The sequence below is a fragment of the Neofelis nebulosa genome, chromosome 10 (genome assembly GCF_028018385.1).
Source record: "Neofelis nebulosa isolate mNeoNeb1 chromosome 10, mNeoNeb1.pri, whole genome shotgun sequence".
In the NCBI taxonomy this organism is placed as follows: domain Eukaryota; kingdom Metazoa; phylum Chordata; class Mammalia; order Carnivora; family Felidae; genus Neofelis; species Neofelis nebulosa.
This window is the reverse complement of record NC_080791.1, coordinates 56,510,582-56,538,298: the sequence shown is the minus strand read 5'-3', so window position 1 is coordinate 56,538,298 and position 27,717 is coordinate 56,510,582. Positions and strand designations below refer to the sequence as shown.

The 27,717-nt window shown below is 41.9% G+C and overlaps 1 long non-coding RNA gene across 4 annotated transcripts in view; it reads right to left on the bottom strand.

Moving 5' to 3' along the window:
• Positions 1-642: 642 nt before the first annotated feature.
• Positions 643-27,717, bottom strand: part of LOC131488463 (uncharacterized) — an 80,186-nt gene continuing 53,111 nt past the window's right edge. The window contains exons 7-10 of one of the 4 annotated variants that reach the window (XR_009250222.1): positions 15,894-16,062; positions 11,048-11,198; positions 7,919-8,070; positions 643-1,187 (exon numbers count right to left, since the gene is read on the bottom strand). This is a non-coding gene — a long non-coding RNA (uncharacterized LOC131488463). The remainder of the gene's footprint in view (positions 1,188-7,918; positions 8,071-11,047; positions 11,199-15,893; positions 16,063-27,717) is intronic. The other 3 variants (XR_009250223.1, XR_009250220.1, XR_009250221.1) reach the window with 3 other exon arrangements.

Below are 27,717 nucleotides of genomic sequence, written 5' to 3'. Positions count from 1 at the left end.
AATAAATAAAAGTAAAAGAAAGAAAAGAATATAGAAAACTTCATCAAGAGCAGAAAAAGGGTAAAAATTAGCAAAGAAGAAACATGGCAAATAGCAAATACAATATAAAGTGGTAGAAATATTTTTAAATATATTAGTGATTGAGGTAAATGTAAATAATCAAAATTTTCTGGTTACAAGACAGAGAATGTCAGATTGGAGAAAAACACAAAACAAAGCAAAAGGCGACCAGACATTGTTTTCAAGAGACATAATTAAAACATACTGACATAAACATGGGGGGAAACCTGATGGGAAAAGATATAGTAAAAACATACTAACCAAAAGGAAGTTGTACAATTATATCACAATTAAACAAAGAAACAATGCTTCTAAATTGACTCATGAGTTTAAAAAGAAATTAGAGGGGCTCCTGAGTGGCTCAGTTGTTTAAGAATCCGACTTCAGCTCAGGTCATGATCTCATGGTCTGTGAGTTCGAGCCCCACATCGGGCTCTGTGCTGACAGCTCAGAGCCTGGAGCCTGCTTTGGATTCTGTGTCTCCCTCTCTCTCTACCCCTCCCCCACTTGCACTCTGTCTCTCTCTCTCAAAAAAATAAATATTAAAAAAATTTTTTCAAAAGAAATTATAATGGATACTAGAAAATAATCAGAACTGAAAGAAAATGAAAACACTGCATATCAAAGTTTATGGGCTGCAGCTAAAAACAATATTCACAGAGAAATTTATAACCTAAATACATACTTTAGAAACAAATACTATTAAAAAATACTCTAGTGATTAAATTCAAGAAGTTAGAGACAGTACAGAACAAACCAAAGAAAGGAGAAGGGGGAAAATATAAAGAAAATAGCAAGGTAATTAAATATGTAATGACCATACATTGGAGACTGTCAAAAAATCCAAAAGCTTCTTCCTTAACATAAACAAATCTCTGACAGGCTTATCCAGAAACAAAAACAAACAAGCAAAAAAGAAGTCACACACCAACAATTTTTAGGATTGTAACAGGAAAGACAGTTGCAAATATAGCAGATATTTAAAGAATGGTTGGCCAGAATTACTCTTAGCTGATAAATTTGAAAAAATTTATGCAGTAGCTAATTTCTAGGCTTGCCTACAATTGTCTTGACTTCCTGGTGGCCACAGCTTTGTGAAGTCCTCTCCCACATTGACTAGAGCTGACCTGTGTAACCAGTGGGATATCATGAAAATGATGGCATGTGACTTTCAAAACCGGGTCAAAAATGACTGTGGTTTCACTTTGCTCTCTCTTGGATCACTCACTCTGGGGAAGCCAGTCCCATACTGTGATGATACCCAAGCAACTCCGTGGAGAGCTCCACATGGTGAGGAACTGAGGCCTCCCCCTCTCAGCCATATGAGTGACCCAAATTAGAAGGGAATCTTCTAGACTCACTCAAAGGTTCAAAGGATGGCGACCCTGGCTGACATCTTGACTGCAACTTCATGGGAGACCTTGAACCCAAAGCACCCAGCTCGTCATTCCTGACTAGGAATCCAGGAATCTGACCACAGAAACTATGTGAGATAAATATTTCTTGTTATTGAAAGTGCTAAGTTTGGGGGTAATTTATTTTAGCTGAGTTATATGTATTTATTTTAAGTAGACTTTATTTTTTAGAGAAGTTTTAGGTTCACAGCAAAATGGAGAAGAGACTACAGAGAGTTCTTGTTTCCCCTCCTCCCACACCCACACAGCTTCCCTCACTGTCAACAACCTATCCCAGAATGGTACATTTATTATGATTGGTGAGCCCACATTGATGCTACATCACCCAAAGTCCACAGTCTACATTAGGCTTTACTCTTGGTGTTTTACCTTCTATGGGTTTTGACAGAGGTTCAATAACATGTATCCACCATCATAGTACCACACGAAATATCTTTACTGCCTAAAAAAAAAAAATCCTCTCTGCTCTGCAGATTCATCCCCTCTCCCTCTAACCCCTGGCAACCAGTGATCTTGGATTTGTCTTTAGTACTATCTCCATGGCTTTACCTGTTCCAGAATGTCATTGGGATCGTACAATGTATATAGCCTTGTCAGCTTGGCTTCTTTCACTTAGTAATGTACACTTTTTGTTAATGTTTACTTGTTTTTGAGAGACAGAGAGAGACAGAGCATGAACGGGGGAGGGGCAGAGGGAGAGGGAGACACAGAATCCAAAGCAGGCTCCAGGCTCCGAGCCACCAGCCCAGAGCCTGACGCGGGGCTCGAACTCACGGACCGCGAGATCGTGACCTGAGCTGAAGTCAGATGCTCAACCGACTGAGCCACCCAGGCGCCCCAGTAACATACACTTAAGTTTCCTCCATGTCTTTCTATGGCTTGATAGCTCCTTTCTTTTTAGTACTAAATAATGTTTCATTGGATACACCACAGTTAATTATCCATTGACTTACTGAGGGATCTCCTGGCTTCCAAGTTCTGGAACTATAAATAAAACCGCTATAAATATCTGTGTACAGGTGTTTGTACTGACATAGATTTTCAACTCCTTTGAGTAAATTCGAAGGAGCATGATTACTGCAGCATACGATAAGACTATATTTAGTTTTGTAAGAGACCACTCCACTGACTTCCAAAGTGGGTGTACCATTTGCATTGCCACCCGCAATGAGTGAGAGTTCCTGTTGCTCTACATCCTTACCAGCATTTGGTGACGCCGGGGTTCCGCATTTGGGTCATTCTAATCCGTGTGTAGTAGTATTTCATTGCTGTTTGAATTGCATTTACCTAATGACATACGATGTGGAGCATCTTTTCTCGTGCCCATTTACCATTTGTACATTTTCTTTGGTGAGGTGTCTGCTCTGGTCTTCTGCCTGTTTTTAATCAGATTGTTCATTTTCTTACGGTGAGTTTTGAGGATTCTTACTGTATTTTGGGTAATAGTCCTTTAGCAGATACACCTCTTGCAAATATTTGTCACGGTTTGTGGCTTGTCTTCTCATTCGCTTGACGGTGTCTTTTGCAGAGAAGAAGTGTTTAATTTTAATGAAATCCAGCTTATTGATTTCTCCTTTAATGGATTGTGCCTTTGGTGTTACAACTAAAAAGTCACTGCTGGGGGGCGGCTGGATAGCTCAGTTGGTTAAGTGTCAGACTCTTGATTTCGGCTCAGGTCATGATCTCGTGATTGTGAGGTGGAGCCCCACACGGAGCCCCACATAGAGACCCTGTGTTGGGCTCCATGTTGGCTCCATGTCCGGCTCCCCACTGGGCCACTGGGCATGGAGCCTGCTTGAGAGTCTCTCCCCCCCCCTCCCCCATCCCTCCCCTGTTCATGCTCTTTCTCTCTCTCTCAAAAGTAAATAAAAATTTAAAAACTTAAAAGTCACTGCCATACCCAAGATCTTGTAGATTTTCTCCTATGTTATCTTCTAGGAGTTCTATTGTTTTGCATTGTACATGTCAGTTTATGGTCATTACGTTGTGTGACAGCCTAGTGTCTAGATTTTTTTTTATCATATGGATGTCTAGTTGTTCCAGCACCATTTGTTGAAAAGACTTTTTCTTCACTGTATTGCCTTTGCTCCTTCGTCAAAGATCAGTTGACTATATTCATGTCGCTCTATTCTTGAGTACTCTATTCTGTCCCTTGATCTATCTGCCTGTTCTTTCACCAGTACTATGCTGTCCTGATTACTGTAGCTTTATAGTAAGTCCTGACATCAGGTAGCATCAGCCCTCCAATTTTGTACTTTTCTTTCAGTATTGTGTTGGCTATTCTGAGTCTTTTGCCTCTCCATATAAACCTTAGAGTTGGTTTATTGATATCCACAAAATAACTTGCTGGGATTTTGATTGGGATTGCATTGAAGTTTGGGGGTGATTTATTATTCAGCAAGAGACAACTAACCCACCAAGGGGAAAGAAGGAATTCTTAGGAAAAAAAATATATCTTACTAAAATTGATTTAAAAAGGAATAGAAAACTTGAGTAGTTCAATAAATTGAATCAGTTGCTAAAAATATACCTATAAAGGAAAACCAAACAAGATAAAACAAAATATGTGATCTATTTGATTTTACAGGTGAGTCTCACAAAACTCATAGAGCAGACAATCTGTATGTTATGCAAATTATTCCATTAAGCAGAAAAAAGGGAAACTTCCCATTCCAGTTTAGAAAGTCAATATGATAGATGTACCATAACAAACTAGACAGGAACAATAAGAAGAAAAATTAGAGGCCAAACATAGATATAAAAATCTTAAATAAATTGTTAGCAAACAGTTCAGAATTGTACATAAAAATTATGATTTATCAGTTTTAAGTAATGTTTGTCCACAAATGAACACTGGTTTAATAATAAAATCTGTAGAAATAATACTACATGCTAACAAATTCAGTAGAAACATCATACAACAGGGGTACCTGGGTGGCTCAGTCAGTTAAGTGTCCAACTCTTGATTTCGGCTCAGGTCATGATCGCACAGTTCGTGAGTTTGAGCCCCACAATGGGCTATGTGCTGACAGCGCAGAGCTTGCTTGGGACTCTCTCTCTCTGCATCTACCCTGTTTGCTCTCTCTCTCTCTCTCTCAAAATAAATAAACTTAAAAAAATATTTTAAATAAAAAGGAAACACATAACCATTTCAAATAGATGTATTTTGAAAAACATGATAAAAGTTGACACCCATTAATTAATTTTAAAAACTCTTAGCAAGGTAGAACTTTCTATTATGTCAAAGGATAGGTATCAAAAACCTACTAGAAATAGTATATTTTAAAATATTCACAGTATGATCTTGATCTTTTTGTACTTGAGGGCTGATTTGTGTCCCAGTATGTGGTCTATTCTGGAGAACATTCCATGTGCACTAGAGAAGAATGTATATTCCGCTGCTTTAGGATGAAATGTTCTGAATGTATCTATTATGTCCATCTAGTCCAGTGTGTCATTCAAAGCCATTGTTTCTTTGTTGATTTTTTTATTAGATGATCTATTGCTGTGAGTGGGGTGTTGAAGTCCCCTAGTATTATGGTATTACTATCAATGAGTTTCTTTATGTTTGTGATTAATTGATTTATATATTTGGGTGCTCTCACATTTGGTGCATAAACGTTTACAATTGTGAGGTCTTCTTGGTGGATAGACCCCTTGATTATGATATAATGCCCTTTTGCATCTCTTGATACAGTCTTTATTTTAAAGTCTAGAATGTCTAATATAAGTATGGCTACTCCGGCTTTCTTTTGTTGACCATTAGCATGATAGATGGTTCTCCATCCCCTTATTTTCAATCTGTGGGTGTCTTTAGGTCTAAAGTGGGTCTCTTGTAAACAGCATATAGATGGATCTTGTTTTATTATCCATTCTGTTAAACTATGTCTTTTGATTGGAGCATTGAGTCCATTGACGTTTAGAGTAAGTACTGAAAGATATGAATTTATTGCCATTTATGTTGCTTGTAGAGTTGGAGTTTCTGGTGGTGTTCTCTGGTCCTTTCTAGTCTTTGTTGTTTTTGGTATTTATTTATTTATTTATTTATTTTCATCTTTTCTCCCCTCAGAGAGTCCCCCTTAAAATTTCTTGCAGGGCTGGTTTAGTGGTCACAAACTCCTTTAATATCTGTTTGGGAAACTTTTTATCTCTCCTCCTATTTTGAATGATAGCCTTGCTGGATAAAGAATTCTTGGTTGCATATTTTTCTGATTCAGCACATTGAATATATCCTGTCACTCCTTTCTGGCCTGCCAAGTTTCTGTGGATAGGTCTGCTGCAAACCTGATCTGTCTTCCCTTGTAGGTTAAGGACTTTTTTTCCCTTGCTGCTTTCATGATTCTCTCCTGGCCTGAGTATTTTGTGAATTTGACTATGATATGCCTTGTTGATGGTCGGTTTTTGTTGACTCTAATGGGAGTCCTCCATGCTTCCTGGATTTTGATGTCTGTGTCTTTCCCCAGGTTAGGAAAGTTTTCTGCTATGATTTGCTCACATAACCCTTCTACCCCTATTCCTCTCTCTTCCTCTTCTGGGACCTCTATGATTCTGATGTTGTTCCTTTTTAATGAGTCACTGGTTTCTCTAATCCTTAAATCGTGCTCTTTTGCCTTAATCTCCCTTTTTTCTTCTGCTTCATTTTTCTCCATAAGTTTGTCCTCTATATCACTGATTCTCTGTTCTACCTCATCCATCCTTGCTGCTGTGGCATCCATTAGGGACTGCAGCTCAGGTATAGCATTTTTTTACTTCATCCTGACTAGCTTTTACTTCTTTTATCTCTGCAGAAAGGGATTCTAATCTAGTTTCGACTCCAGCTAGTATTCTTATTATCGTGATTCTAAATTCTGGTTCATACATCTTGCTTGTATCTGTATTGGTTAAGTCCCTAGCTGTTGTTTCTTCCTGCTCTTTCTTTTGGGGTGAATTCCTTCATTTCATCATTTTGAAGGGAGAAAAGGAATTAATGAAGTAAAAAAAATTAAAATTAAAACACACACACACTCGAATAAATGATGCTAGATGCTAGGTGTGTTTTGGTCTGGGTGTTGAAAGGGGCTTGATAGATTAGAGAAAAAAGGGAAATAAAAAAAAGTAAATCGTTTGAAAATTTGAAAATCAAATACCCTGAAGTAGACTAAAATGACATAATGGAAGTAAAATAAAGTTTGAAAAAATTTACACAAAAGTAAAAAATATAGTAGAAAAAAATTAAAGAAAAATATTTTTAATAAAAATTGAAAATAAAAATGAATTTTTTCTCTTTCTGTATTCAAGAAAAAGAAAAGGTACAAAAAAGAGAAAAAAGAAAAAAGGAAGAAAGAAATAAAATTGAATAGATGGACCAGTGAACAGACTGAAATACGTCTGAAATTACTTCGTTTCCCCAGAAGTCAAACTATGAAGCACTTTAGAGTCCATAAACTAAGCAGGCAGAGAGACGTGGTTCCTGAAGAGTGAGGTTGGCCCAGTTGGGCGGCACTTAGTGTAATGGCTCCTTTCTCCACTAGATGGCGCTGCTTAGCTTACTAGGGTGGATTGTTGTGGTGCTTGTAGGTGTGTAGGCACATGCGCGGGAGCGGTGAAAATGGCATCACCCAGCTACCCAGTCTCTAGTATCGAAACTCTGTTCTCCCGGATCAGCAATCACGCACCCGTCCTTTGTATTCGGCTTCCATCCACTCCCCGCTTTTACACAGACCGTGACCAAGCCCCAGGCAGCACCTCCTTCCTGAGTTTTGTCTCAGAGGCGGCTGTTTTTCCCGACCCCTTACTTCTGAGGGACTGCGGCTTTGACTGTTCTGCCCCTCTGTGGGAGGGTCTCACTGAGTAATGCCCAAATGCCAGCCGCACCCAGGAACGTTTGCATGTCCGTGCTGCTGCCGATGCCCAGAGATTGCGCCCAAGAAAAAGTTCGTGAGATAGTGTAGCTGCAGCATTTCAGGGATTATGGAAAATCTCAACACACATCTGGCACCAGGCCTCACCCTTAACGACCTTGTTCCAGCACCAGTGGATGTGATCGCTCTCCGGAGTCCACTGGGGCCTTGCCTTTGGGGGACCCACACAGCCTCTACCAGGTGTCCTCCCAGCAGGGAACTGCCTCTCCCTGTGTGGCCTGAAGAATCCCAGATTTCACTCTGCTCCTGGGGATTCGCCCTTCCCACCAGAACACCGCCAGGTATTGAGCTGTGGAGTTTCAGACTCTGCTCCCCCTGTGTATAGAGTCTTAATGGAATTTAAACCCTTTCCTCTCTCCCTTTTTAGTTCAGTCCCTGCAGCTGTTTCCACTTTTCCACTTTCTCTCCAGCTGCTTTTGGGGGGAGGTGCTTTTCCCATATTCTCCACCCCCCCCCCATCTCCTTCCTCTCTCTGCACACAAAAGCCGCTCCCTGCCCTCCACGGCTTCTCTCTCCCCCAGTTCACCTCTCCCCACCATGTACCTGCTGAATTCTGTGGTTCAAGTTGTGCATATTGTTAATTCTCAGATTCGTTTTCTAGGTGTGCAGGATGGTTTAGTGTTGATCTGGCTGTATTTCATGGATGCGAGACACACAAAAAGCTTCCATGCTGTTCCGCCATCTTGGGTCCTCCCCTAGAAATAGTATATTTTAAGGTGAAATGCTGGAAGCCTTCCCTATCTTCAGGAACACAACCAGAGGACAGTTGCTCCCAGTCATAAAGGATGGGTAGGAAGGTCCAATTCATTTGGATTTCCAGTTATGAAGCTAGGTGAGATTTAGAAACAAATACCTCAGTGTTTTTCCTATGACTGGTATGACCACAGAAACAGGAATTATACCAGAATCATGAAGTCTTTGAATCTTGGAATCAGAATAAAAGAATGAGAATCTTAGAATCGTAAACCATATATTTGAAATCCTAGAGTCTCAGAATAATTGAATGATACAGTCTTAGAATCCTAGAATAAATGAATGTTAAAATTTCTAGAGTCTGGGAATAATTGAATATGTTCTGAGTCTTTTTTTTTTTTAACTTATGTTTCAGGCTGAAAAATTCTTCCTTATATTGAGCCAAATTAGGAATTCTTGCAATTTCCATCTTGCCTTGAGACCACAGATGACAGCATTTTAAAGTCATATTTAAAAACCACCATTATATCCCCCGATCTTCTCTTCTCAGGATGAATATTCCCAATTTCTTCATTTAGTATAATACGTAAATATTGTAATAAAGCCAGATACTTTGAGACTCTGTAGATCTCCTGTGACTCATCAAATTTTCATCTACTAGTTTTAACAACTATTGATGGTTGTTCCCTGAGACAATTATTACTGTGATGTTTGCCAAATAGTGATTTTCTAACTCCATTATTCCTTCTTCTTTTATTAGTTGGCATCATTGTTCACACCAGGGTGGGTTCATGAATTCTTACTTTTTTTCAATGGTTTTCATCCATGACTATCACTTTTTATTTTGATGCTCAGATTGTTCCATTATTTTCTCCCCTTGGTGATGGCCCTGCAGCTCCCTTATTGTTTTTAAGTTTATTTATTTTAGAGAGAGAGAGGGAGAGAGAATCATAAGCAGGCCAGCGCAGAACCCAACATGGGGCTGAAGCCCACAAAACTGCAAGATCATGACCTGAGCTGAAACCAAGAGTTGGATGCTTAACTGACTGAGCCACCCAGGGGCCCCAACACAGGCACATCTTAAGTTCCATGGTGAACACACACGCTGCCTTCCTTCCTCCAATATTCCCACCATATGGAAGATGGTGTGGATGCATGTTTTTGTGCATTTATTAATACACATGTACCTATACTCAATGTGTATTTAACATTAAATAAATAAGTTAAATTCATGTGTATTAAACATTTATGTATCTGGCATTTTTTTTTTGAATGGTATCAAACTTGATGATACCCTTAAATGTGCCTTTTTCCCTGGCCAATTGGAATTCAAGATTCAGCCATGTTGATACATTTAGAGCTAGTTAGGCCATCTTAACTGCTCTCTAGTGGGCTGTTGTATGATAAACCATTTTTAAAAAATCTACTTTTCCACTGAGAAATAGTTACATTGTTTCCATTTTTTTGATCTAGTGCAAATAGTACAACATATTTTTCCTTATGTGTGTCTCCATAGCGCATGTGAGAGCATTTCTCTCTGGTTAATAATCCAGAAGTAAAATTTCTGGGCCATCCAATACATGCCTCTTCCAATATATGCAAAAACCACTTGCTCTCCAAAGTGATTATGCAAATTTTCACTCCCCCCTGTGATATGTGAGAGTTCCTGTTTCTCAACATCCTCACCAATATTTGGAATTACTAGACTTTTAAGCTTTTGCCAGCCTGGTAGGTAGAAATGTTAAATTATGAGTGCTTAAATTTGGATACTAGTGAGGTTAAGTATCTTTTCATGTGCTTATTGCCTATTGGGAGTTTTTGTGTATTGCCTGTTCATGTCCTTTGCCAATTTTCTGTTAGGTTGTTTAAAGAATTATTTTATATGAATTCTTTAAATATCCTGCATATTAATCACAATATTATATGTATGCAAATAATATTATGTGCTCGTATGTATGCTTATATGTATTGCAAATTTCTTCTCCCAGTGTGTGACTTAACTTTTAACCTCATTTATAGTGTATTTTGATATACATAGGTTTAAAGTTTTAAGGCAATCAGATGTGTTCATCAAATCAAAGTTTGTGCTTTTTGCATCTTTAAGGGGCACATGTACCCCAATATTTATAGCAGTACTATCACAATAGCCAAATTATGGGAACAGCCCTAATGTCCTTTGACTAACAAATGGATAAAGAAACTGTGGCACATATATATGGCATGGATTACACAATGGACTATTACTCGGCAATCAAAAAGAATGAAATCTTGCCATTTGTAACAAGGTGGATGGAACTAGAATGTATTATGCTAAGCAAAAGAAGTCAGTCAGAGAAAGATAGATAACCATATGATTTCACTCATATGTGGAATTTAAGAAACAAAACAGATGAACATCAGGGGAGGGAAGGACAAATAAGGTAAAAGCAGAGAGGGAGGCAAACTGTAAGAGACTCTTAAATACAGAGAACAAACTGAGAGGTGCTGGAGGGGTGTTGTGTGGGGGGATGGGAATGAAGGAGGGCACTTGTTGAGATGAGCACTTGGTGTTATATGTAAGTGATGAATCCCTGACTTCTACTCCTGAAACCATTATTACACTGTATGTTAACTGACTTGGATTTAAATAAAAAATGTTTTTAAAAGGATGAAAAAAAAAACCCTCTTCCCTACTCTGATGTCAGTTATAAGGATATTCTCCTATATCACCTTTGAAAAGTTTTTGTCTCTAGATTTTCAATCCACCTTTTGCGTATGATGCAAAGTTGTGTGGCACACTAGCCTTCTGCCCTACTCTGTGCTGACTGTTCAAGGCCCGGATCCTGCTTCAGATTTTCTCTCTCTCTCTCTCTCTCTCTCTGCCCCTCCTCTACTTGTGTTCTCTTTCTCTCTCTCTTTCTCTATCAAAGATAAATAAATAAACATTAAAAAAAATACTCCCAGGATATTTCAATTCAGGTCCACAGGATACTTACTCACCTTTCTGGACTCCCTTGTAGCCAGAAGAGGTCAGGTGACATGGCTCTGCCCAATGAGGTGTAAGCAGAAGAGCCTTGGCGATTTCTACGAAAACATTGACTTAAGGGTCTTTTCCCTTCTACCTCCTTTCTTTCCTTCTCCTACTTCTTTTCTGAAAAATAGAAAGGCTAGAGGTTAATCACCCTTATGCCACCATGAGGTGACAATCTTAAAGACAGAAGCTGCAAGCTAAAGATGGTGGAGGGACAGACAGAAAGAACTTAGACCATTAATGACGTTGTGGGGCTGCTGCGCCCGTCTGCCTCTGGACTTTGTTGTTGATTTTTAAGTTTTATAATTTTTTTCTTCTGTATCTATTTAGAATTCTTGTTGTGAAAGAAGACAAATCCATTTTTGGTTAGGCTGCTTTCATGTGACTTATAACGGAATGCAAATCTCAATACAGAAAAGGACCTAGTTTTGTTTTGTTTTGTTTTGTTTTGTTTTTCCATATAAACACCCGATCCTTTTTTTTTTTTTTGAATTTGCGTGAGTAAAGTTGACACACAATGTAACATTAGTTTTGTAGGTGCTCAACATTGAAGTTCAACATCTCTATATGCTATGCTGTGCTTACCACAAATGGAGTTATTTTTTTAAGCACATTTGAGGTTTATCTTTTCCTCACTGACTGATCCTGCTTCCTCTATATGACAAGTTTTCATAAGTATGTTCCTAAACGTTATATTCTATTTTGATTTATCTGTTTATTTACCCCTATGCCAATATTATAGTCTCAAATCATTGTAAGTCTTAATAGCTGGTAGGGTAAATCTTTCCTTCTCTTCCTCTTATTCCAGGATGTCATCTACTTGTTCGCAAAGAATTTTTTGAGCACCTACTAGGTGCCAGGCACCGCTCCAGGGTATGGAGTTGAACAAAATAGATAAACATCTCTATTGTCATGGAGCTTACATTCCGTTGGAACTTTTGCCCTTCATCCTTCTGTATTAATCTTTGAATCAGCTTGTCAAATTCTTTGAAAACTTTTCTGAAGCAAAAAAAGCCTTATGGAATGTTTTATGGAGTTGTATTGAATTTATTTAGTATTTAAGAAGAATTTCCATCTTGTGGATTTTGAGATTTACTGGCTCGTAAGATGGCAAAGCTCTCTGTTCTTGTATGTTCCTGGGTAATGGTTTTTGTTGTAACTGGAAATGGCACTTTCTTTTCCTTTTTATTTCTAAATAATTATAAACTTACAAGAAGTTGCAAAAGTACTGCCAGGAGGCCTCTGTGGCCATCACCTAGCTTCTTCCAGTGGCCACATCTCAAATAACTACAGTACATTATCAAAACAAGTGATTGTACTTTAATATCGTACAATTAACTAGACTGCAGACCTTACTTGGATTTCACCGGTGTTTGCACACACTCCTTTTTCACTATGCCTTCATGGATAGTCCTGTGACATTTTATCACATATTTAGATTTGTATAAACACCACTGCAATTAAGATATAGGACTGTACTGTCACCACAAAGGATCTCTCTCTCTCTCTTTTTTTGTTAAACGTTTGTTTATTTTTTGCGGGAGAGACAGAGTGCGAATGGGGGAGGGGCAGAAAGAGAGGGAGACACCGAATCTGAAAGAGGCTGTTGGCATAGAGCCCCACGTGGGGCTCCAACTCACGAACCACGAGATCATGACCTGAGCCGAAGTCAGATGCTTAACCAACTGAGTCGCCCAGGTGCCCCCAAGGATCTCTCTCTCTCTCTCTCGTTACCTCTTCATCATCACACCCTTGCCTGATTTCCCTGGTTTCCTTGGCAACCACTACTCTGGTCTCCATCTCTAAGCTTTTGATATTTCTGAAGGTCATACAGATGCAATCATAGAGTGTGGAACCTTTTCCTCTCAGCATAATTCCTTTAAGATGCACCCAAATTGTTACACACGTCAACAGTTTGTTCTTTCTTATTGCTGAGTATTATTCCATTGTATAGATAAGCGACATTTTGCTTAACTATTCACCCATGGAAGGACATCTGGGTTGTTTCCAATTTGGGGACTTTACAAATAAAGCTGGTATGAACATGCACGTACTAGTTCTGTGAACACATTTTCGCTTCTCAGGAGTCATTTACAGATTGTATGGTAAGTGTATATGTAACTTTTTAAGAAACTGCTCTCTATTTTCCAGAACAGCTCCACCATTTTGCTTTCCTACCAGCAGTGGATAAAAGACCCGGCTCCTTACTTCCTTGCCAGTATTTGGTATTATCATTTCTTTTTTATTTTAGCCATTCTAATATGCATGTAGTGATATCTCATCATGGTTTTAATTTAGCATTACCCTAATGTCTAGGGATGTTGAACATCTTTTCATGTACTTCTCTGAACTGACATATTTAAAAATTACATCTTTTATTATAATGATACACAACAGGATGGTCGAATTTTTGCATGTATCGATCTCTATTTATCAACCATACTAAACTTTCTAATTAGTTATAATAGTTTATAGATGATCTTGAATTTATTGGTCACAAAAATTACAATTTTTGTCTTTCTTTCTTATTTATATCTCTCATTTCTTCCTCTTATCCAATGGTTCCTAATGCATCTCTAGAATTATTGTTCCTGACTTTAATGGGAATGTTTCCAATATCTCACCATTAAGTATGATGTTGATTTTTGGCACAAAATATTTAGGAACTATCCATTTGCTCCAATTTTACTAAGAAATTTTTCAAACATCAAGAATATATGGTGAATTTGTCAAATATCTTTTCAGTCTCTTCAGAGATGATCATGTCTTTGCCACTTTGATCTTTCAACCTATGTAATTATAATATAGCTTTTTTTGAGAGAGAGAAAGAGAGGCACAGAGAAAGGGGGGGACAGAGGATCCAAAGGGGGTTCCATGCTGACAGCAGTGAGCCCGATATGGAGCTCGAACTCATGAACTGCAAGATCACCACCTGAGCCAAAGTCAGACGCTCAACGAACTGAGCCACCCAGGCGCCCCTATAATATAGCTCATTACTATTAAACCATTCTTGCCTTTTTGGTATAAGGTTAATTTGGTTGCAGTGTGTTGTTCTTTTAAAGTGCTTCATTATTCTGTTCACTAAAATTTTAAAGATTGTTTTGTATTAGTACTTACAAATAAGCTTGGTTTGTTTCCTTTTTGCTGTGCCTTTTGGTCAGGATGGCCACCGATGCTATGATGACTTTACAAAAAGCATTTGGATGTTTTCCCTTTCTGTGCAAGGTAACAGTTTAAATGGAATTGGAGTTAACCCTTTCCTAATGACTCGAGATAACACACCTGTGAATCACTTGCACCTGGGGTGGGGGAGCTCTTTGCCTGCATGCCGGGGGTGGGGGGGGGGGGTCATGTCATTCCCCTGCTTCAGATGTTTCAATGGCTTCCCATTGCTCTTGGATTAAAATCTGACTCCTTACTGGCCTTCAAGATCCTGCACGACCTGGTTCAGGTCTGTTAACACTTCATGTCATACAGTCTCCTGCTGTTCACTGCACTCCAGCCACATCTGGCCCCTTTCTGTTCCTGAAACACCCCAGGATTGTTCCAGCCCAGAAAGCTTTGCACTTGCTGATTCCTCTGCCTGGAATGCTCATTCAACTGTTATATTGAATGGCTTATTCTCATCCTTCAGGCCTTGCTTCGAACAAGCCCTCCCTCCCATCCTATTTAGAGTGAGGTCCCTTAGTTCCCTTTCATCATTCTATGTTTCCTTACTGTATCATTCATTATGCTCTGTAATTGTCCTGTTAACTTTTTTACTTGCCTATTGTCTGCTATGCTATCTTCCACCCCACTGTTGACTCTGAGCTCCTTTGAGTTCTCTCGGAACCTTGCCTGTCTTATTCATAGTGCATAGCAGACAGTCAAACACACACACACACATACACACACATGCACACACGTAAAAAATATTGTTGACTGAATGAATCGATCAGAGGACCAGTGATGGCAACCCTGGGAAGAATAGCAGTTCTATTGTCAGAAAATAAATAAGGAATCGGCTAGGGTGGAGATTAGGTTTGTACACGTTTCATTTTAGATGATAACAAAGGAGCCAAGTGGAAAGTTTCGATAGGCATCTGGAGATATAAGAATGGAGTGAACTGGAAAGGGTTATAAGCGTAGATTTGAGTTTTCCTTAACCATCTGTTAATGTACTCAATCACTCATCCACTAATGTACATGTCTCTTCATCCACCCATCTATGAATCCATTTATTCATTCATGGATTTAGATCACAGACTTTTGAGTAAACCATGAGCCAAACCCTGGGTTCCAGGGATACGTGACCAATGGACAGTGTCTGTCCTCAAAGAGTGTAAGTCTGGAGGGAATTGGGAGAGTAGTGGACATAAAGTAATAACAGTCTGTAGTAAGCACTGCTATGAGGTAGCCACAAGTGTACCTTGTGAGTGAAAGTGAACAATTTAATCTTGAGGGCATGCCAAAAATTAGGAACGATTGGAGAGGAGGAGGTGACAAGAGCTGACAAGCAAAGGAAGAGGTGTGTCAGGGTGGTAAAGGGAGAAAGAGGAGATAAATTATATCATAGTAGAAGAAACTTAGGCTTTAGAGTCCGAGTGACCACACTTTGAATCCCAGCCCTACTTCTTACCAAGTGGGTAATTTTGGAGAAATGATTTATCCTCTCTGGGCCTCAATTTTCTCCCTGGAAAATAGATGCCAACCCCAAAGCCACACAGAGTAGATCCTGCCAGATACATAGTAGGCACTCATGGATAATGGCTGAATGGTGGTGATGGGGGTGGGGGTGGGGGTGGTGGTAACTGGAAGACAATTTAGAAAACTTACTTCTTGTTTGTTGAGCAGTATCTGGCTTAGATTTCTTGAGACCTTGCCCCTGGAATTGAAGAAGCCACATGAAGTTTCGGCGGAGGGTGGAAGTGGGCCAAGTTTGTGCTGCCATCTTTTGCAGGCTGACTGCCATTTGGATGGAGGCTGGATACCAGCCATCTGCTTTCTGTAAGGAAAATGCATTAGCCACAATCCATTTGCGGGATTTGCTGACTCAAAATCTTTCACGATGACCGCTGAAATTAAGTACCTACCTTTCTTTTTTTCTATTTTAAAAGACATGCCTTCCTGCTGCGCTTAAATAGCAGGGTCAAGTGCAATGGTTAGGGGAAGTAGTGTTTAGTTAGAATCAATATTCTCTTGGTGAATATGGGGGACTGTGGCTTGGAACTTGGTGGAGAGGATTCACATTCTGCCTTCTACCCCTCTGGAGTGGCGGAGCACTCCAGGTGGGTAAGGGAAAACAGAACCTGGCAGGAAAATATAAATATTTCTGTCAAGCAGGCCTTCAAGGGTGATAGTGGCACCTGCTTAAAGTCCCCAGAACTGTGCCCAATATCTATCAGCTATGTGGTAAATAGACCTCCCATCCCCTTTCTCCTATAGGATTGGCATCCTGATGCCCTCGTGTCAAGGTCCTAAAGAGGGAAGGAAGCCAGGACATGGGTGGCCAAACTCCATGACTGGTGAGATTGTGGGTTCAGAAATGGCTGGAGAGAAGGCAACTCCTCTCTATCAAGTGCCTACAGACTGCCAAGCATTATGCTAGTGGCTTCATGTTTGATCCTCATGATAGCCCATGAGTTAGTACTATTCAACTCATTTTGCAGATGAGGAAACGAGTGACTTGCCCCCAATCATGGAACTAATTCAAGATGGAGCCAACATATGAACCCACGCCTTTCTGAACCCAAAGCCTCCACTCCTCATGATACAGCCCTATGAGGTTGGAACGCTGGGGAAATGAAAAGGGGACTGAGCTGTGGGAGAACCAACAGCTCTGATCTCTTGCCACTTAGTCAGCTCAGGGCTTTAAGTCCTTCAAGGAGCCAAACTTCAAGAGAGCTAGGTCTGAGCCAGAACTTACAGAGTGAGGGCAAGGTGGGCAGGAGGGTGCAACGTGGAGGTGGCCATGGGGGCAGGGGGATTGCTCAGAATTTCCTGACCTCCTCCTCCCTCAGAGTCTCTTCTTGTTGTCACTCTTTGGCACAATAGGGGTGGCCTTGATGCCCGTGTATGTGAGCTGCTGGAAGCCCCCGGACCCCAGCCACCCAGCTCTGCTGTGAGCTCAGCCCTCTCTTTGCAGAGAGCCAAGGATATTTTAATGGTCTCATGGCTTCATGGCTTGGGGCCCATGAGCTTTTTAAGAGCTTACACAAATATAGAATAGTTAAGCCCTGGGAAGAAAACTACCCTGGCTCCAAAACGTGAGCAGAAAAACAGCAACATCAGAATGAACAAATGTTTCATTAAAATGTCTGCAAGTGCAGTATTAATGCCAACTAGTCATGGGCGACCCAAACCAATTCTTGTTTCGTTATAATAAGTATAGTTAAGTTCAAGTTACAAAACAAAAGGAGTGGCTTACTCTTCACCAAACTCGAAATTACAAAAATCCTTTTCAAAACATTTATGGCAGTAAATGGTATTTGATGCAAGAGAAGTTTACTATGCTTGTCGTGATGAGAATGGGTCTCTAGTCGCTGAATGCCTTAGAAGGACTCTGCCGGCCCTACAGTGCAGGGTCTCTTTGGGTCACAGGGTTGGCCACAGAGGAGGGAAGCTGCAGCTGGTCTCTTGGCGGAACTGGGGATCACGATCCAGTAGGCAGGGACGTAGATGGGGGCGGGGGGGGCGGCATCTGCCATCAGCAGCTGTGGTCTTTTAGGTAATACTGGAGAAGGACAGCTGATGGGCAGCACATAGCGGCCCCAAACACCCGTCTGTATCTGCTCTTCCGGAGCGGGTAAGCAAAGCGCTCAACATGGGTTCTAACAGCGCCCTCTGGTGGCGCGCGCGTGTGTGTGTGTGTGTGTGTGTGTGTGTGGAGAAGCGGCTGCCTGGGGCCCTCCTGGAGCCAGAGAGACCAGGGAGGAGGCCGCAGCTGGGTCCAGTGAAGAGGTGTTGGGAGTCTGGGCTGCACCGGGGGCAGTGGAGACAGAGGGAAGAAGATGGACTTGAGAGATGTGCCTAAGGTAGAAATGGCAAGACTTCCGGAATAACCGGATGCGGAAAGAAGGAGAAGGAAGAGTTCTGGTAACTCCAGAGTCCCGGAGGGGTTGGCGGTGGTGCCAGTGCTAGCCAGGAAATGCGGGAGGAGCAAGCGTTTGGTAGATGCTGATGGCAATTCACATCATGCAAACTTACTAGGCTTGAAGGGGCGTGTGGTATGTCCACAGGAAACCATCCAGGGTGCAAAGTGACACGCTGGCTTCACGAGGTGGGCCCCAAGTGAAGGCGCAGATGAGGGCACCCACCCAGACAGAGCATGTTTATTTCACCAGAGGACCTTTCACCTTGGGCTTTCTCCTAACACACCACCCATTCATTCCATGCACAAAGCCTCTGCTGATGTTCACGGTCTGGCAGAGAATGAGGCGTGAATGAAGGAAGCTGAGCTGTGTGGTGGCAGGGTCCCCATCGCTAGTGCTGTGGGTCTCTGCTTCAGCCTGATGGGTGTGGGAGGGGCCGTAGCAGGCCCCCTGGTGGAAGTGACGCCTGAACTGAGTCTGGAAGTCTGGGAGGGGGGTGCGTATGGAAGGCATTCTAGCAGAGAGAGGAGCAGGCTAGCTCATGGAGCCCACATTATTAGCTGAGGATTTTGTTGTGGCTGTTCAGGGGAGTAAGAGAAAAGAAAGGGTTCAGAACCAAGACTTACTGAACCCCGACAAGGGGCTGTGTTAGTTTTCTAACACTACTGGAGGAAATGACCACAAATTTGGTGGCTTAAAACGACACAAGTGTATTCTCTCACAGCTCTGGAGGTCAGAAGTCTGAAATTAGTCTCACTGGGCTAACAGCAGGGCATTGATCGACAAGATTCACTCCTTCTGAGGCCTGAGGGGGGATCTGCTATCTTGCTTTTTCAGCTCCTTGTGGCTGTCCGTGTCCTGGGGCTCGTGAACCTCCCTCCATGTTCCAGGTTCACTCTAGCCTGTGCCTCAATCATCACCTCTCCTCCTGTGACTCTCACCCCTGCGTCCCTCATATAAGGACCTCTGTGATCATGTCGGGCCCACTTACATAATACAGAACAATCCAGGATAATCACAAACTCTTCGATAATCACACCTGAATAGTCCTTTTTGCCATGTTCACAGTTTCTGGTGCTGACAATGTGGTCATCTTTGGGGGCCATCTTTGGGGGCAGCCTGTAGGTGCCCAAAACATATGTCATCACCAGGGCACAGAGAGCCACACTTAGACCCTGGGAGCCTGTTTGATCCAAGACCCAGGCTTTTAGTTCCTACCCCTGGCTGACTCCACTGCAAGTCCCGTGTGGAATCTAGCCACTGCCCCTGAGCTCAGAGATTACTTACTTTCTAATTAAATTGTATTCCCACAATTAGGCAAACAGGAGTGGGGACTGTAGGGTTGAACACAGCTAAATGGGCTCTTCTCAGAGCAAAACTCACAGCAGGACTTCTCAGAGCCTTTATCATGTTGTGTACTCTGACTCTCCAAATTCAACTCATCACAAAGCTTTTCTGAGAGAGCAACATTATCTCAGAACACAGTTTGGGCAGTGCTGCATAGACCAGGCTACTTCCTGCGGTGTCAAAGAAGGTGTTATTTAAACCAAGAGGAGACAACAATACAAAGGCTGGGGAGTGAACATTCCAGGCAGAAGGGACAGTGTGAATAGAGGCCCCCAGGTGGGAGGGGATGGCATATTTAAGGAAGTGAAAGAACGAAAGGAGAGTAATATGGCTAAATCACAGGCACACGGATGGAGAAGAGGAGAAGTTTGGCAGGGGAAGCTACCAGAAAGACCAGATCACACAGGTACTTGTGAGTCATGGTGAAGAGTTTCGAAGGTATCAGATAGGTGTTATGCATGGAATTTGCATAATAAACATAATAACAACACTGTTTGAAGATTTGACTACAAGAGGCCAGAGGGTAAGTCTTGCTCCCAGTGAGCAGAGCAGTGGCTGATAAACAGAACAGGAGTACCTGCCAACCATTTGCTGAGTGAAGAAAACAGTAAGAGGAGGAGGAACATCAGTACAGAGCCTACCGTAGTAGTGCCTGTGGATGATGGTCTGGGAGACGGAGAATGGACGTGGGACAGGTAAGGGAGATGGGTTTTGGAACTAGATGCGACAGGAGTTGCTGATGGGTTGAAGGGAGGGCATAGATAAGGGAGGAATCTACAAGGTCTCCTGGGTTTCTGCCTCAAACAACTGGGCAGATGATGTGCCGTTTTCTGTGCAGAGGGAGACTGGCAGAGGCTAAGGGATATGGTATGGGGGGGGGGGGGAAGGCAAGAGACCCAGGAGTCCGCTCTTGAACGTGCCAGGTATGAGATGCCTTTGGGATACGTGGGCACGGACGTCAGGCTGACAGTCTGGAGCCCAGAAGAGAGGTACAGGTGGAAGTGGCAGCCATGTCATGAGCCAGGTCACCCAGGGAGAGTAGGAATGAAGGGAGAAGAGGGCCGGGACCCACGTGGGTCCATAACGGTCTTAAAGCTAACAAAAACCAACCCAGCCGAACAAGGTCATGTTAGTGTGGTGAGCTGGAGAAGTCTGTTTCCGCTCCCTGGGTTTGCTTCTTCCTCTGTAAAATAAGATGATAATTCTTCCTCATAGGACCATACCCCAAAGCCCCGGACACACAAGGAGGGGCTCAACAGATGACAAAGCCCCAGGGTGGCCCCGATTTCTCCATTCTGACAAGACCGGAAAAGAGACAGACTTAGCTCTTCTCCAGCCGAAGCCAGCAGAAATAGGTCCCTTAGCCATCTCGATGAGTTAGTCCCCCTCAGAGCTTTGCCGATTCTCCAGGCTTCTCCAGAGCACTGGCCAGCAGGGCCCTGCCCTAGAAGGGAAGTCCATCCTGCATGCAGCTCCTCAGAATGACCACCGGAGGGAGTGCCTCCTCAAGGCTGGTGGTTGCTGACTCTCTCTTCCTCTCCCCCCGCCCCCCCCCCCGCAACTCCCTCTCCTCCTCTCCCTCCCTTTCCCTCTTCTGTATCTTTCATCAAAATTTCCCTCTCATCTTCTCTGTGCCAGACTCTGTCTTCCATGCTGAGGACACAGAATTCCTGAGCCTGAGAATTTCATGAACTGTTCAAGAAAGGAAACCAATTATAATCATGGAATGGAGAGTGTGATGTAGGGGCTCTGGAGTAAGAAAGGCCCAAATGGAACCTTCATGCTGCTTCCTGAGGGCTCTGAGATCTCAGGCAGGTCCCTGCACCGCTCAGAGCTGTGATGACACCCGCAACTGCGTTGGAGGGTTGTGAGGTTTATGTAAAATGTCAGTTTTCGTATGTGTGAATTAGCAATACCAAATAGCACCTACCTTGTAGTGCTGTCTTGAGAATTCAACGAAACAATACATATAGATCTCTTACTTCACAGTTGGCACTCAAAAATGCTAGCTCTTTAGTAAGTATTAATATTAGGACAACTCAGAGTAGGCCCTTAGTGTCAATTCTTTCTCTTATACGTCTAGCCCCAGCTCTACTTTACATATGTAGAAAGTGAGGCCCACGGAGGGTCTGTGCTTCCTCAAAGTCACCTAGGCAATGAGGCACAAGGCGGGGACCACTCCACGTCTTTCTTCTGGGCCAAGCATAAAGCCAGCAGCAAGAGGCCACCAGGATGGCAGAGCAGACAGGGCCTTGTCCACCCAGGTGGGAACTCAGCACCTAGCAGCTGATGGAGTCCTCTGCACAGCACCCACTTGTAGCAATTAAGCTCTGGTCTCAGGTCCATTTGGTTATTTCTAGTTAGACAATTCAGCCTGCTGGCTGAGAGCTCTGAGGCATTTAAGGCCTTTTACCAAGTGGCCCTAATTTAACTTCTAATTCCATGCTTGTCACCCTCCCTTCCCTCAACACTTGATGTTTCAGATACTTTCATTCATTCATTGATTCTATAAATATATGAGTGTCTACCATATGCCAAACCAAGGAGGGCTTGCTACTCACAGGCTTGAAAGAGCAAGGGGAGGGAGCTACCATTGGAGCCTGGGGGAGTGGTTATAAGGAGTGGGCCACCTGTCTGGAGCTAAGACCTTTAGTGGAGGGATGCAGCCAACCCATGGAGACCCAGAGGGAGGGAATGGAAGGAAGCCCCTTTGTTGATGATGAACATAGGGGACCAAGGGAGTGTGTGTCTCAAAGATAGGCAGGTTGCCGTACTGAGAGCCTAGTGTGAAAATTTACAGACAGGTGGAAACAATAAGAAAGAGTGAAGTGGAAATACTAGAATGAAAAAAAACATACATGAAGTGCTTTTCTGAGTGCATCAGAAGACTCCATACATCGAAAGAAAGGATCAATGAACTTGAAGATAGGTCAATAGGAAATTACCCAAACTGAAACACAAAGAAATAAAGGATTAAAAACAAATGAACAAACAAACAGAAGAGAGCCTTCAAGAGCTGTACAATATCAGTCCAACATCCATGTAATTGAAATCCCAGGAGAAGAAATAACAGACCAGAACAACTATGTGAACAGATAGGCTGACCATTTTCTAAAGACAATGAAAGATATGAAATCATAAATCCAAGAACATAGAGAATCTCAACAGAATAATTTTTTAAAAATCTAGACACCTTATATTAAAACGGCTAAAAACCAAAGGTAAAGTGAAAATATTAAAGGCAGCCAGGGGAAAAGATACATTACATACAGAGGAACAAAGATAAGAATTACATCTTTAAAGAGCTAAGAAAGAAAAAAAAAATGTCAACCCAAAATTCTATAACCAGTGAAAACAGCCTTCAAAATTAAAAAACAAACAAACAGATTTTGTAGACAAACAAAAGCCAGGAAATTAATTCCCAGCGGACTTGTGCTATAAGAAACATTAAAGGAAGTTCTCCAGGCAAAAGGAATGTGATACTGACAAAAGCTTGGGTTCACACAAAGAAAGAACTCCAGAAATGGTAAAAATGAAGGCAAATAGAAAATACTTTCAGGGCTCTCTGGGTCCACAGTCCTATCATTTGCAAGGAAAAGACTTATCCCATTTCTCCCTAATTCTTGTGCCTCTTACTGTTTTCTCTTCTCTAACTGCTTTGTCTAGTGCCTCCAGTACAACATTGACAATGGGCCTCTTTGGTTTATTGCTGACCTTAGTGGAAATGTCTCTAGTATTTCTCCATTAAGTAAAATTCTAGCTTTAGGAGCAAAGTATATATTTTATGATACTAAAAAGACACTTACCAATTCATTCAATAGCGAGTTATATTAAGGGCTTTTTCAGCATCTATGGAGATAATCACATGATTTTCTTCTTAAATCTATTAATCTGTTATATTATATTAATGATTTCCCTAATCCCAACCTGTTCATGGTAATGTGATGGAATGTTTTCTAATATTTTCTAATATTTCTAATATTTTCTTTAAATACTTGGCATTAATATTCATAAGCAATTCAGTAAGTCTGTAGTTCCCTTTTTTGCATACTGCTTTCTTTAAAAAAATTTTTTTTAATGTTTATTTATTTTTGTTTTTTTTTTCAACGTTTTTTTTTTATTTATTTATTTTTTGGGACAGAGAGAGACAGAGCATGAACGGGGGAGGGGCAGAGAGAGAGGGAGACACAGAATCGGAAACAGGCTCCAGGCTCCGAGCCGTCAGCCCAGAGCCTGACGCGGGGCTCGAACTCACGGACCGCGAGATCGTGACCTGGCTGAAGTCGGACGCTTAACCAACTGCGCCACCCAGGCGCCCCAATGTTTATTTATTTTTGAAGGAAAGAGAAACAGAGTGTGAGCATGGGAGGGGCAGAGAGAGAGAGGGAGACACAGAATCCAAAACGGGCTCCAGGCTCTGAACTGTCAGCACAGATCCCAAAATGGGGCTTGAACTCACAAACCATGAGATCATGACCTGAGCTGAAGTCAGTGGCTTAACCAACTGAGCCACCCAGGCATCCCTGCATACTGCTTTCTAAAAAATTGCTTAAATATCCATGTTATACTTACTATATAAGAAAAAATTTGGAAGTTTTTTTTTTTTTTTAAAGGTTTGAAACAATCTATGGAGTATTGGGACTATCTGGTCCCTAAAGATTTGGCAAATTTCTCCTGTGAAACCATCAGAATGCGGAATGTTTCGTGAGGAAATTCCTTGATAATTTTCTGTTTCTTTTATGGAAATTAATCTATTTAATCGTTCTATCTTTATTTAGGTCAGTTTGGTAAATTACATTTCCCCAGGAAACTATCAATTTCATCCAAGAATGCAAATTTATTTGCAATGAAGTTTGCACCATAGTTTCCTTTGAATTTCAAAATTTATTCTGTTCAATTATCTCTCCACTGTCCTTTCTCATTTTGTGCTTGGGTGGCTTATCCCTTTTCCTCTTGATTACATCAACTGGTAGTTTATTTCATTGATTTCTTTAGAAAACAAAAATTTTAGGGGCGCCTGGGTGGCGCAGTCGGTTAAGCGTCCGACTCCAGCCAGGTCACGATCTCGCGGTCCGTGAGTTCGAGCCCCGCGTCAGGCTCTGGGCTGATGGCTCGGAGCCTGGAGCCTGTTTCCGATTCTGTGTCTCCCTCTCTCTCTGCCCCTCCCCCGTTCATGCTCTGTCTCTCTCTGTCCCAAAAATAAATAAAAAACGTTGAAAAAGAAAACAAAAATTTTAATTTATTAATCAGATCTATTCTTTCTCTAATCTCTATTTCATTAATTTCTGCTTTTACCTTTATTTTCTGCCGTGTGTTTTCTTTTGGGTGTCTCTATTGCTATTTTACTAGATATTATGGCCCGAAAACTTAATCCAGTTTTTCTTTCTTTCATTTTTATTCACATATGCGTTTGTTCAAAATGAACTGTGAGTTCAACATTTTATGAACTGCAACGTTTTACGAGAGATTGTTTGGAACTTGTTAAGATAATTTGAAAATGTATATGGATGAGTGAAGGGGTAATCATAGCCTGGACAATTTTTTTTTAATGTTTATTTATTTATTAAAAAAATTTTTTTTTTCAACGTTTATTTATTTTTGGGACAGAGAGAGACAGAGCATGAACGGGGGAGGGACAGAGAGAGAGGGAGACACAGATTCGGAAACAGGCTCCAGGCTCCGAGCCATCAGCCCAGAGCCTGACGCGGGGCTTGAACTCACGGACCGCGAGATCGTGACCTGGCTGAAGTCGGACGCTTAACCGACTGCGCCACCCAGGCGCCCCTGTTTATTTATTTTTGAGAGAGAGCACAAGTGGGCCAGGGGCAGAGAGAGGGGGAGACAGAGGATCTGAAGCGGGCTCTGTGCTGACAGCAGAGAGCCCAATGTGGGGCTCGAACTCACAAACCCGAGATCATGTTCTGAGCCAAAATCAAGAGTCAGATGCTTAACTGACTGAGCCACCCAGGCACCCCTATCCTGGACACTTCTAAGATAGAAAAGCAAGAAGGAGACTCATGCTCCCAGAGATGAGAACTAACAGTTAACATGGTGTGGCACTGGCTGAGATGGATTCATTTATCGACGGGAGAGAACCAAAGCCCTGAGTCAGACCCGGAATGCTGTGGTACACACGACAGAGGTGATGCACTATACCATCGAGGAAAGGGGGGAGTGCTCAACAAATGGAACTGCAAAAGACGATCATCTATATGTTAAAAACCAAAAGTGGAACCTGACTCATACTGTGTAAGAATCCAGATGAATTAAGAACTTACACATGCAAAAGAAAACTTGAAATTCTTGGTAGGAGATACAGAGAGGAAGAGGTTTCCCAAATCACACCAAGCAATGTCTGTGGAATAAAAGACAGATAAGCACGGCTATTTTACAATTAAAAATGTTTGTTCATCAAATGACACTTTAAAAGACAAGCTAAATGTTGGGAGAAGAGATTCACGATATAGGCAACCAATAAAGGACTAGTAGCGTAAGTGCCTAATTTAAATTCAGACAAAACCCCCGAACAGTGCTGTAGAGAAATGGGCAAAAATTAAGAATGAGCTGTTTAAGGTGACTCGGTGGCTCATTCGGTGGGGCGACCAGCTCTTGATTTCAGTTCAGGTCACGATCTCACCAGTTGTGAGATGGAGCCTCACGTTGGGCTCTGTGCTGACAACACAGAGCCTGCTTGAGCTTCTCTCTCTCCCTCTCTCTCTCTGCCCCTCACCTGGTCACATGCATGCTCCCCCTTGCCCTCATTCTCTCTTCTCAAAAATAAATAAATAAACTTTAAAGAAAAAAGAGCTTTTCCCAGAAGAGGAAAAGCCTACGAATAAAGGCATGTTTACCATTAGTGATCAGGAAATGCAAATCAAGACCACAACAAGATATCGCTTCACAACCCTAGCAAAAAATAATAATAATAATAAGTCTATTCGTACAAGGCTCAGAGAGGGTCTGCATCTATGAGATCTCTCACATATTCCCAGACTGTAAACTGATGCAATATTTTGGAAAATGGTTTGGCTCTACTCCCAAGCTTGAGTGTTCACAGACTCTTTGGCCCAGCCGTCCCTCTGGCTGTGCTGAGACTGTGGGAGGGTCAACCTGCATAGAGACAGAGGGACCAATAAGAAAGCTGGCGTCAGGGAGCCTGGGTGTCTCAGCCGGGTAAGCATCTGCTCTTGATTTCAACTCAGGTCCTGATCTCATTGTTCCTGGGTTTGAGCCCTGTGTTGGGCTCTGTGCTGACAACATGGAGCCTGCTTGGGAATCTCTCTGTCTCTCTCTCTCAAATAAACTAAAAAAAAAAAGTCGGTGTCAGGTCGATCAAAGAGGCTGGCTGTGGGCGTGTAAAGCAGGTTTCTAATACAAGGCATACTGAAATCAACAAAAGACTACAACAAGAACTGCACAGAAAACAAAATCCGAATGGCCAATAAGCATATTACAATGTACTCAACCTTATTTGGCATTACAAAAATCCTATAACCTCTATGAAGTCCCTCCACGCACTCACTACAGTGGTTAAAAGGTCGAGGAGGATGTGAAGCAAGCAAGCATGTGGGGCTGTAGGAGAGGAGGTCTATACAACTGCCTTGGAAAACTAGTTGGCTTTATACCAGGAGACCCGGCATTCTATTCCCATGCACACATTCCACAGAAATATACACCAATGTGCACCAAAAGACAGGTACAGAAATACCCACACTACTGTACGAGATATAGAACAGTTGCTAAGAGAATAGATCCCAAGAGTCTTTATCACAAAGAAAAATTGTTTTCTTTCTATTGTGTCTGTATGAGGGGATGATTGATAATTAATCCTGTTGCGCTAATCATTTCACAATATATGTCAATCAAATCATCAGGCTGTGTACCTTAAACTTATACAATGATGCATGGCAGGTGTTTCTCAATAAAACTGGGTTGGAGGGGTGGAGACTGTCCAGAGCAGTACAACTCATCATATTCAGAAAACAGGTGACAACCTGAATGCCTCTCGGCAGGAAAACTGGATAAATTGTGGCATACACACCCAGTAAATCCTATATGGCCATGGGAACAAACATACTACAAATGCAATCTGGGGCCAAAGAAGGCAGTCCCCAAAGAGTATATCCTGTAAGATTCACTTTTCATGAAGTTCAAAATGAGATAAGGACCGTGGTGGCCTACAGGGAGGAGGAGAGTGGCTGGCCAGGGTGCTGATCGTGTTC